The sequence below is a fragment of the Hippopotamus amphibius genome, chromosome 7, assembly GCF_030028045.1.
Source record: "Hippopotamus amphibius kiboko isolate mHipAmp2 chromosome 7, mHipAmp2.hap2, whole genome shotgun sequence".
NCBI classification, from domain to species: domain Eukaryota; kingdom Metazoa; phylum Chordata; class Mammalia; order Artiodactyla; family Hippopotamidae; genus Hippopotamus; species Hippopotamus amphibius.
The window spans coordinates 22,810,517-22,822,637 of NC_080192.1; the positions used below are offsets into that span (position 1 = coordinate 22,810,517).

A 12,121-nucleotide genomic window follows, 5' to 3' on the forward strand; every position below is an offset into this window, starting at 1 on the left:
TTAGCCACGGCGCCCTGCGAGAGGTGGTGGAAGCGCAGTTTAAAAGCCGCTCGGGCAGGAGCCCCGACGTGCGCGGCCCGTTTCTGTTTCTTTTTTCCCCACCGTCCCGCTTAGATGGCGATAAGAGACAAGTCGTACTGCTCTTTGTGTGCCGTTTCCTCTCCCTCCGCCTGCGGGAGAAGCGGCTTTTCTCTCCGGGTCGGTCTCCCGCGAACGGGCCGAATTTCACGGCAGCTGCGAGGACCCGGGGCTGGGCCCTTCTCCATCCCGGGACAGTGGTTCACCGAAGAATAGCCTCAGCCTTTCCTCCCCAAACGCTAGCCCCGAAGGGAAAGAAAAGGAGCGAGGCGTGCATGTGGACGCTCATCTTCCTCGCCTTGATTTACTTGGGGGAGGGAAGGGCAGAGCGGGCAGTTAAATCCCTGTCTCTGCTTACCAACGCTTCTTTTGTTCCCGAAATTCGGGAAAAGCCAGACGTCGACTACGGGGCACTTTAAACTGCCCTTGAATTTGTGACGAAATTGTATTGCCAAATATTGCACTTGCTTCTTACCCTGAAGAAGGTTGAGGCATTTCCAGATTATTTCATTTAGTTATTTGGGGCTCAGCTGCATTTTTGTTCAGAGCCGTCTCTGAGTTGGATCCCTCCACCCGTCCGTAACTTAAACCTAATGCTTAATAAACAATGAAATTAAATGATTTAGGAATTACTTAACGGGCAATTCCTTACGATAACCGAGACAGGTGCATTCTAGATTTTAATCCTAGGGGAAGCCTAGTGACTAATAATTAGGCGGGGAAGCCTAGTGACTAATAATTAGGCCGGAAACCCTAATCAAACCCATGTTACGGATCCAAGTTAAAACCTGGTGGAGTCTCAGCAATTTGTAACAATAAAGATGTCTTCTTGAAAACAAATACCATCGATGACAAGTATTTGTATACCTTCACGAATTTATATATGTTTCAAGATTCTTTCTTCCGAGCAAAGAAAGAAGCTGACCTTGGATTTAGAGTGTCTTAATCATTTCCCCAGATTCGGACCTCCAAGCTATGCTTTATAAGTTGCTTAAAAAAAGTTTATGCGATTTCTGCATAGTTAAGTTCCAGTAAATTTACAACACCTTCACTAAAAATGTTTCCTATGAATTAAGCCATTTTATTTTGTTGAAATTGAGATGTTATTTCTTTTGACAGTCTATTTTCCTAGAGGCAATTTTACTAACTCTTATCTAAAAATCTCAATGTTTACATATGAGCAATAGTATTTAGATCAAATTGAAATTAAAAATTGTATTTTAATTAGCAGGTTGTTTCCTAGATCTTCAGGTTGCCACGTAAGAGTTACCTTAACCCTTACCTACCCACCCGTGCACCCCCCCCCCCACCCTGCCCCCAACTTCAGTGGGTACAGAGGCAAGGGTTTTATCTTCAGAGACTGAACTGAACTGACAGGCAAACGACCATGATTTTGCAGTGACTGGTAGCCGCACAAATGTAGTCAGTGAGTGTGGGATTGTCCCAATCTGCAGTGTGCCTGGCACAGTTTAGTTATTTCTTCCATTAGAGCCTCAAACTTAATGCGCAAAGTCCTGAGCATAATCTCTGCAAGGCCACAGTTAATGGGTTTATTCTACCCTATTTGACTTAGAAAATTATCCTGTTAAATCGTTACCTTGCTAGTTGAAGGGGTTGGCTCTGGCCTGACTACTAATACGAGCGTGAGTCAAAAATTATCCCCACTCCGGTTATCTTAACATTTTGGTAAATTCTACAGCCAGAATGCAGATAATTGTTGACTCAGCCTCGTAGTTTTTAAGAGGTGGGTTTTGCTGCTCTAACTGAAAAGGGTCAGAGTTACCAGGGCTAGATTTGATCTGACGGGTGGAGTACAAAGAAGGCTCTCCAGGCTCTGACAGCTACCGTGTGGTCTGAGGATACCTGGGCAGCTAGGTTCCTGAAGTGGATCCTTAGAGGAGGAGGCATCACTGACACTCTGAGAATAATAATCTACCAAAATTTGATGCGTGTAGAGTACACTGCTGGAATCAAAGAGCCGCTGGGAGAGCCATCTGAGGATGCAGCACTGGAGCTCTTGCTTTTTTCATAGGGCCTTTGTACCAGAAATTTTCCAGGCAGTTTAATCCTATTTTTTACTGCAAACCAAAAAACAAGTACCTGCTGTCTGAAAGTTGTTATATTTTACCTTCATTTTTGATTGTTACAATTAACATATCAGTGCAATATTATATTACTTTCAAGTGTAGGACAGTGATTTTATATTTTTATGCATTATGAAATGATCACCATACAAAGTTGTTAAAATATTTTTGACTCTTCCATTTTGTGTACGTTACATCCCCATAACTTATTTATCTTAGAGTTGGAAGTTTGTACCTCATCATCCCCTTCCTCTCTGGCAACCACCAGTTTGTTCTCTGTATCTTAGAGTCTGTTTCTGTTTTGCTTGTCCATTTGTTTTTTAGATTCCACATATAAATGAAATCATACGTTATTTGTTTTTCTCTATGTGACTTATTTCACTTAGCATAATACCCCCCAGGTCCATCCATGTTGCTGCAAATGGCAAGATTTCGTTTTTTTTAATGGATGAGTAATATTTCAGTGTGTGTGTGTCTGTCTATATCAATCTATATCACATTTTCGTTATCCATTCATCTATGGAGGGATACTTAGTTTGCTTCCATATCTTCAGTGTTGTAAATGATGCTACAATAAACATAGGGGTACATACATCTTTTTGAATTAGTATTTTTGTTTTCTTCAGATAAATACCCAGAAATGGAATCGCTAGATCATACGGTAGTTCTATTTTTAATTATTTGAGGAAACTTCATGTTTTCCATAGTGGCTGCACCAGTTTACCTTCTCATAAATTGTGCACGAGAATTCACTTTTCTCCACATCCCTGCCAATACTTGTCTTTCTGTTAATAGCCATTTTGACAGGTGTGAGGTGGTATCACACTGTATTTTTGATTTGCATTTCCCTAATGATTAGTGATGTTGAGCACCTTTTCGTGTGTGTGTTTTGGCCATCTGTATGTCTTCTGATAGTTTTTTTTTTTTTAATTTATTTATTGGCTGCGTTGGGTCTTCGTTGCTGCACACGGGCTTTCTCTAGTTGCTGAGAGCAAGGCTACTCTTCATTGTGGTGCACAGGCTCCTCATTGTAGTGGCTTCTCTTGTTGTGGAGCACAGGCCCTAGGTGTGTGAGCTTCAATAGTTGCGGCACATGGGCTCAATAGTTGTGGCGCACGGGCTTAGTTGCTCTGTGGCATGTGGAATCTTCCCAGGGCAGGGCTCGAACCCGTGTCCCCTGCATTGGCAGGGGGATTCTTTACCACTGCGCAACCTAGGAAGTCCTGAAAGTTCTTTTAAATAGACAGAGTACTGTGCCCTACAGGCCAACATTAAAGATAATTCACAAAGAACTGCATTCTAGATGCCCGAAATCAGTGTTCCCTGAGCAAAAACATAATTTCCATTCCCTTTCATTAATTATCTCTCTTTTTCTTATCCCTGGACACTATCAACAGGAGGTTACTTGAGGATTCTACATTTCTCAGGAGACATGGTTGATGTCATCAACTATCAGACAGTGAGACTGCCTTTCTACATCATCCACAGTCATGAGATATCAAATTCAGATTTGGAATTATCCTAGATGCATCCAGGTACATCCCCAGCACCACTATTTTTAGTGATGAAGGTAATTTTGCTTTTAACTCTGCTGTAGAGCTCTGAAGTAGTTTTTTTTCATACCCTATGTACCTTAAGGTTGGGCTACAGAGTTTGGATGGACTCTGTTCCTGATTACTACTTCCAAACTATTTCTCATCTTTCCTCCTTCAAAAACGTTTGAAGTTCATATCATCATAAATCACACTTTATCACCTTTACTGCTATAATTTATCAACCCTGGGCCATTCTCCCTCAGAAATTAAACCATTGTTCCTTGCTCTAGGTTTTTCTCACCATCTCTTTTGTCTATGTTCTGTGTAACATTCTTTTTTTTTTTTTTTTTAAAGTCAACATTCTTAAAGACGACCCATGTAACACCAACACTGGGCCTCTTAGGTCTTTGACATCCTCATCTCCAACAGCTTGTTCCTCTATTCCATCTCATCCATCCACTCCAGTGGTAAGACTCTGAACCCTGTCATCAGTAACTGTTTTACCTTCTAAATCTCAATTTCAAGCATCCAAATTGTCAATCACTAGCCTCTTTTCCTCAGCTCATTTATCATATTCTCACTGACCTCCAATTCATTAACCCCAACACTTAAAAAAAACCTTATTATCCTGCTCCTGCCATCATATAATCATTCCAACTCAACTGACAGATTCCCTGATCAATCCTTGTAATCACTCTTTTGCAAACATTTTCAACTCTCTTACTCCAATGTCTCTCTCTTGCTTGGAAGAACCTCAGCCTTGCTTGGACTGAACCTTGCTGGAACAAACTTTCTCATTGCTTGTGTGCAAGTAGCAAAGATTGCTGGAGAAAAATTGTACAACTGTTTTTTTTTTTAATCTTTATTGGAATATAATTGCTTTACAGTATTGTGTCAGTTTCTGCTATACAACAAAGTGAAAGAGCCACATGTATACATATATCCCATATCCCCTCCCTTTGGAGCCTCCCTCCCAACCTCCCTATCCCACCCCTTTAAGTCTTCACAAAGCATCAAGCTGGTCTCCCTGTGCTCTGTAGTAGCTTCCCACTAGCCATCTTTTTACATTTGGTAGTGTGTATATGTTGATGCTACTCTCTTACTATGTCCCAGCTTCCCCTTCCCCAGGTGTCCTCAAGTCCCTTCTCTACATCTGCATCACTATTCCTACCCTGCCACTAGGATCATCAGTACCATTTTTCTAGATTCCGTAAATATGTGTTAGCATACAATATTTGTTTTTCTCTTTCTGGCTTACTTCACTCTGTATGAGACTCTAGGTCTATTGTACAACTGGTTTTAATTCGTGACAGACCTCACAGGAGCACTCGACACTGGCTGACAAAGCTCTTCGTTCTCTGCATTAACCATTCATACCTTCACTTCTGTCCTCAGATTGCTCACATCCCTTCCCCACACCTCTCCCCATTTTCAGCTTGTGACCTTGCTTCATACTTGAGAAAATAGAAACCATCTGTGGGGAATGCCTCAATTTCAGACAATCAAATCTGCACTCATTTTCTCTTGCATCTTTCTTGTTTAAATTGAAGTGGTGTCTTTCTATCAGAGTGAATTCCACCAGCTGTACTCTGGATCTCACCCTTCTGTTCTTCTCAAGGACTTGATTCTTTCAGTCATCTGTGAAATTTCTAAACTTAAAAAAAAAAAAAAAAAGACGATGTTTTATTTTATGTTGCATTCATCCAATATAGAAAACATTTTAATTATCTCTTACATTGAAACAGGATTGTTTTAAAAAAAAATCTTTAAAATGTCACAGCTCTGGTACCCAAAACTTTGGGAAACAGTGGAAAGATATTTCTATGTGAAGCCACAGATTAAAAAAAAATGCTATTACTTTGTCAGAAAACTTCCAAAACTTTTTTTTTCCCCTAAAACACTTGGATAACTGCTTTCATTTCCCTTTTTGGAGTTCTTAACGTTATTAACATACAGGTGACATTTTTATTTTTCATTATCCTGTTGTGCATAGGACTTGGTTGTGAATTTAAGCATGTCACCTCACAGAGTAGATGATGAAATACTACAGTCATAAAAATCATGTTCTTGACATTCATTTAAGGATATGAGAGAATGTTTAAAACAGAGCAGTAAGTAAAGTACAGATAGAAAAAGAGACCTACGTGGATATGTGTATATTTAAATGGACTAAATGAATATAGACCAGAATGTTTGTAGTGGTTTCCTCTAGGTGATGGGGACAGGTGATTTTTCTTTTCTTCCTTATGTTTTTCTGTATTTCCCAAGATTTCTACAATGAACACATGATTTTATAATCATAAATACTTTTCTACTTTATAATCATAACTACTTTGACGCAGTGTGAGAAATTGGGGAATCACTTGGCTTATCAGAATTCAGAATCTGTTTTTCAGTTTTCATTTCCAAAGGCTCTATTTTATCAGTTTATCCAGAGTACATCACTCTTAGGTAACTGATTAAAAATAATTCAAAAGAGAAAGCCAGCTTATTAAACAGGTGAGATAAATGCTTGGTGCATTCTACATGCGTGGATAAATCCACTTGTAAGAATAAATGATAAACTAGAAAATTTTTAGTGAAACAGAACAAAATCACAGAGCTAAGAAGTGTCAGGATTTGGGAATTCAAATATGAATTTGTGTATTCCAGAGCCTCTTTCCTTACATCATTACTATATAATGATTGTAGAAGTTTCAGTTAAAATGATGTGTTGGATTTTGGGTCATTTCAAAGTTATAGCAAGTCAGCAAATGGGCAATTCTGAGAAATTACAAATGTCTAGCCTTGGGAAAGAAGCTGGAACCTGTGAAGTGACAACTTTAGAGCTATAGCACTATTAATAATGATATTTATATATAGCTTTACAACATCAAAGACACTTTCATGTATTTTATCTTAATTGAGTCTCTTAACAACCCTGTGAGGTAAGTGGGGCCTCCAGCCCAGTCTTGCTCTGTTGGCCAGTGGTTCTCAAATTTTAGCTTATGTCACAATCACTTGGAAGGCCTGGTTAAAACTCAGGTTGGTAGGTCCAACCCACAGAGTGTTTTGAGTCTGAGGGTCTGGAGTGGGGCCTGAAATTTTGCATTCCTAACTTGTTCCCAGGATGCTGGTCCAGCAACAGCAATTCCAGGCCATTTTTTACATTCTTTGTAAAGCCAGAGCTGACCTTGTCACATTCTTAAATAATAGCTCTGCATTGCCCAGAATAAAATCTAAATTAGTTAGAGTGGCATACAAGGTCCTGAGTGATCTGACTCCCATTTACCTCTACAGCTTTACCTCTCTCTTCCTCTCCAGTGGTACTGGAGAACTGGTAGTTCTCCAAAGAAGATGTACTAGTTTGCTAGGGTTGCCAAAACAAAATGATTAACAAGGTAATACAGACTGCTCTGCCAGCTTCATAAGAGTATGATTTTGTACAAATGAGATAACATGCTTGGTCCAAGCTAAGATTAAGTAAGTCTTGTTGCAGATATATGCTGTATAGGCAAAGTTACCAGGGGGAAGAAGGAATATAACTTCTGTTATGGGCTGAATTGTGTCCCCTGACCTCATTCATATATTGAAGCCCTAACCCCCTACTACCTCAAAATGTGGCTGTATTTGGAGATGAGGCCTTTTAAGAGGTGATTAAGTTAAAATGAAGGCATTAGAATGGGTCCTAATACAATCTGACTGGTGTCCTTGTAAGAGGAAACTTGGATACACAGAGACACAGTAGGGATGTGTATGTACAAGGGAAAGACCATGAGAGAACACAGCAAGACGGTGGCCATCTATAAGCCAAGGACAGGCCTTAAAAGAAACCAACTATGCTGTCACCTGGATCTTGGACTTCTAGCCTTCAGAACTGTCAGAAAATAAATTTCAGTCATGTAAGCTACCCAGCCTGTCGTATTTTGCTATGGCAGCCACGGCAAGCTAATACATGTAAATCTCTACTTTTATATTTGAAGAAGTCAGATCACAGGGATATTAAGTGACAGTGCTTAACTCATAGAAGGCATTCACACATGTCCACTGGATGAATAAATGCCTTAAAGTCACATAGAAACTTTCATTATTTTTCAAGATCTTCCTTTATGAGGACTTTTTGAACTACCCAAGGCAGAGTTAATATTCCTATTTTAGCACCCTCACACCACTCTGTTCATGCTACTCTCATGGCACCACCCCAACATATTATGGTGTTTGGTTACTTAACATATCTTTTTCCTGCTGCTCCAAAAAACCCCACTTTTACTCAGTGTATCCTTTTCCTCAGTGTTTAGCACAGTATCGGTGGTCCATAAATATCTCTTGAAATGGATGATCTAATCTCAATTCAACCAAAAAAGAAAGGGAAGAACGAAGTACACAGAATAAAAATACAATGTCCAATGGTATATTAGGTTAAAACATAAGAAATTAATATTTGCCACTTTCAAATACTGAGCAGGAAAACTTAATGACTTCCATGGAACATATCCAGTAAAAAAAAAATACTATTTATTTCTCCTAATCTTGCTATTTATTTTTTGTACAACAAATATTTGACACATGCCTGTAAGGCACTATTCAGTACTAAGAGTCCTGGAGCTTACAGAGGTGAATGAGGAAGCTCTGATCCCGGCTGGGAGAGGTTAATAGTTGAAACTGGTACCTGATTTGCCACCACTCGCACAAACTGGTGAAAATATAAAAGATGCATTGGTATCAGTTAGGTCCAATGTCTTCTAGTATGTTCTCCCAACAGCCTGTTATTATAGAATATTTAGTAAAGAGTGGGATCTGGAGTCAGTCACGCGGTTCAGCTGGGTGCCTCACTATCCTCCTGCGTGCCACAGTTTCATCTGCAAGCGTGTGCAATGTGCACACGTTGCAGGGTTGTTTACAGTGCCCTGGCACATGGGCTAAAGTATATAAACTATTACATGAAGTTAGAAATTGTACCCCGTTGGACTTGCTTTCGAAAGGCAAACGGGTCTAAAATTGTTTTTCGAAAAACAGCTTGTACAGTATATGTACTGTACGTTTCCTGTTAAGGACCACCATGGGCTGATACGCCCACGAATACACAACAGTTAAGAGCCCACATCTCTATGCATTATGCACCTTGAATGACAGAGAACTCACAAGGCCAAACAGTAAAAAACAAAACCACACCAGCCTTAAGGTTCCATAATATACAGTGAGCTTTGTCTTTCTGCACACTAAGGATTATTGGAATAACATTTCAACGAGAAAGATTTAATCCTAAAATCAAAGGCATTTTCAAAAATGGCGGGAATACATCTAGCTTTATAGAAACCAGTGAGCCTAAAAATAAAAGCCCTGACCCCGACGTGATTCGAACACGCAGCCTTCTGATCTGGAGTCAGACGCGCTACCGTTGCGCCACGAGGTCCTGCTGGGCTATGGCTCGCGCAGTTTCTTAGGACTCCGGTAACATGGCGTCTCTTCTGGACCCAGACCTCGCCTTTTCTTCCATTCTCTCCCTGCCCCTCCATCCAGTTTAGGTCGGAGCTGGAGACCGATTCCTTTAGCGCCAAGATCTTCCTCACAGCTAGCCTCCTACCTAGGATGGGATGGGACTAGCAAAGGCGGGAGAAGGGAGTTTCCCGTTTAGTCGAGCCTCCAGGGTCAGAGGAAACCGGTCCTTCCTCTTCTTCAGCGAGCGATTTCCGTTCTCACCAGCCCGGTCAGGGGCGGAGACTCGGCCCTCTCCCCCCACCCCCTCCCAGTTCCGCGAGCTGAGTTCCTGACCTCCATTTGGAATTTGGCGGGGCGCTACTGCGCATGCGTAAGTCTTTGCCAGCGAGAGGCTGGCGGCGAGCGGTGGGTCTTATGGGAACGTTTTTTTGTTTTGCTTCTTAATCCTCCTGACAGCAGTGTAAACCGTTTACTCTCAGAGTTGGCTTTTATCTCATGGTGAGCATAAAGCTTAAAAGTTACCCTTTTGAGAAGACGCACTTACAAAAAATATCAGCACGTTGTATTTGTTAGCCATGTTCGGCAGTTAAATTTCGGGGAAAATAGTAGTGGTTAGTAAGATTATGCCAACCTCCCCGTCGGGGAATTGAACCCCGGTCTCCCGCGTGACAGGCGGGGATACTAACCACTATACTAACGAGGAGCTGGTAGTTTGTGTCCTCTCAAGTGTTACTTCAAGCCAATGAAAGATTTCCCCTCCCTTCTGCCCGTCACCTGCATGTGTGAAAGTACTCGGCCTGGTGCTCTTCACATTGTTCATTGTGGGCGCCTTTGCGTCAGTGAAAACAGTTAATGGTTTAGAATAAATGAAACAAAAGGCGCTTCCAAATTTTTAGTGATGGTGAATTGCTGAACATAGTTTGCCGGGACTTTTCATGCTTTCCAGATAATTTAGGTTTCTGACGGGAGATTTTTGTTTTAACAAGTGACCAAGAACACGTGAGTTGAAGGAGAGGGTTTTTTGTTTTGTTTTTTTAAATTTTAATTTTATTGGGGTGTAGGTGATTTACAATGTTGTGTTAGGAAGCAGAACTTTACTTTCACAAATTTGTATTTTCTTTCTTTAGTTGAAGTTCAAGGATATCATATGGTTGCCAGATGTCCCGGGCAGTCAGAGTTGCCCCGCAGTCCAGTGCCTCTTCAAGCTATTTGTAAGCTTTCCAGACACAAAAGGGCTCATGGAGGCCAAATGAAATTTTATCAGCTGATCTTTCCTGTATTTAGGTCATTTTCCTGAGGCATCTACAGTTTACTTGGAAATGACAAACAGTTAAATGGTTAAATAATAATATATTTAAATATTTGGAAACAAGGATGTGCTATTGATTAAACATAGGGTTAGGAAAGTACATTAATATAATACTTTGTATTATCCTGAGCCTTGTCATAAACAGGATCAAGCCTGTTTCCCAGGAGGACAAAGAGGGCCTCACTTACCAACTTCTAATGTTAACTATAAACAAGCTAATTTATAGTAGCAAGCTGACATGATTAGAAGTTTTTATTATAGAACTTAAACTTGTGTCTTAAGAAATCCATTCTTTGTAGTATGAATCAATATATTTTTATAGATCATAGGTTACATGGTGTTTTCCATCTGATGAAAGTGATTTTGGATTTCAATGCAGACATTTAAAAAAATGGAAATTTCTGAAACGTGTTTTGGCACTTTTTTTTTTTTCCACTCTTAAATACACCCAAAGCCTCAATAAAACTCAATGTCCCTGGGCCTCCTCCTACTTCTATCCCTCCAATAACTCTTCTGACGTTCAAAGGGCGCTGCCATAACTATGATGATGTCCTTTTCCAGGTAAGATTGAAGGGACTTGCCTCTGGTCTTTCAGTTGGAGAGGCTGCAGGGCAGTAGGAAGCCAGGTCTCTTGAACTGTTTGCACTGGGTTCCACACTGTGGGAGAAGAGGCTTAATCTTTGTCCCTTCAGAAGAGACACCATCCTCTCCACCTAAGCTCTGGTAAAGTTATGCCAGTGGCCATACTTGTGTTGTTACTGCTCCTCTTTTATCCTCCCTAGGGACCGGAAGAAGCAGCCTGAGTCAGCAGAGATCATGGAGCAGGGAATTCGACACCTGCTGTCCATCTTCCTAAAATGGAAAGGAAAGGAGGGTAACTAACCTGAACGGGGTAAGGGAGCTCAGAGATTCCTCACTGTCAGCACTGGGAAAAAGTAAAGGTTAAAATCAGACTGGCAGTGCAGAGGGCACAGAACTCTCTTTGGAGGTAAACAGCATGATGGCAATCGCTGTTACTGAAAGTTTCAAATCTTGCTTTACCTAAACAACTGTTTGTAGAGCCTATTACAGCTTGCAAAACCATTCACATTCATTTTCTCTTCCCAACAGCCCTGTGAGGTCAACGTGGCAAGTGTTTTATCCCTATACAAGAATTTTGTGTAGTTATACAGGTAGGAAGTGGTGAGAGGCCAGGAATCATCCAAGCCTTGACTGCAAATCTTGTGCAGTTTTCACCCTGCTGCACAGTTACACATATGTGTATATTAACAAAGAAATATGAGTTATGGAGAGGAAAAGTTTTATCACTTTGTATGTGTCACACTTGTTCCTGTACTAATATTTATTAATCTCTAATTACGTAGCAGACACTAGTTATTCATTCACTGTTGAACCTACAATATGCCAGACATTGCTTTAGATGCATGAAGAGGTTTCAGTTAACAAATTTTGTTCTTGTGGAGCTTATATCCTAACAGAAGGAGGACAGACCATAAAAAATGATGGTCACAGATAAATATGTTAGATGGTGACAAGAGTGGAAATAGAAAAAAAATAGCATGGTAACTGGGTTTGGAGAGTGGCAAGTTAGGTAAATAGAATGGTCAAAGTAGGCCTCATTTTAAGAAGGTGGCATTTAACAGACTTGAGGGAAGTAAGAGGTGTAGTCATATAACTATCTGGGAGGCCTGTGGGGG

General features: G+C 40.6%; 1 long non-coding RNA gene and 2 other non-coding genes across 4 annotated transcripts in view; 1 reads left to right on the top strand and 2 right to left on the bottom strand.

Moving 5' to 3' along the window:
- Positions 1-9,017: 9,017 nt before the first annotated feature.
- On the bottom strand, positions 9,018-9,089 carry TRNAW-CCA (transfer RNA tryptophan (anticodon CCA)). Its single transcript has one exon. It is a non-coding gene; the product is annotated as a tRNA-Trp (tRNA).
- A 423-nt stretch (positions 9,090-9,512) lies between these two features.
- LOC130857016 (uncharacterized) overlaps positions 9,513-12,121 on the top strand; it is a 47,592-nt gene continuing 44,983 nt past the window's right edge. Inside the window, exons 1-2 of one of the 2 annotated variants that reach the window (XR_009054739.1) lie at positions 9,513-9,613; positions 11,207-11,316. This is a non-coding gene — a long non-coding RNA (uncharacterized LOC130857016). Of the gene's footprint in view, positions 9,614-9,976; positions 10,115-11,206; positions 11,317-12,121 lie in introns of those variants that run through there. The other variant, XR_009054738.1, reaches the window with a different exon arrangement.
- Positions 9,747-9,818, bottom strand: TRNAD-GUC (transfer RNA aspartic acid (anticodon GUC)). Its single transcript has one exon. It is a non-coding gene; the product is annotated as a tRNA-Asp (tRNA).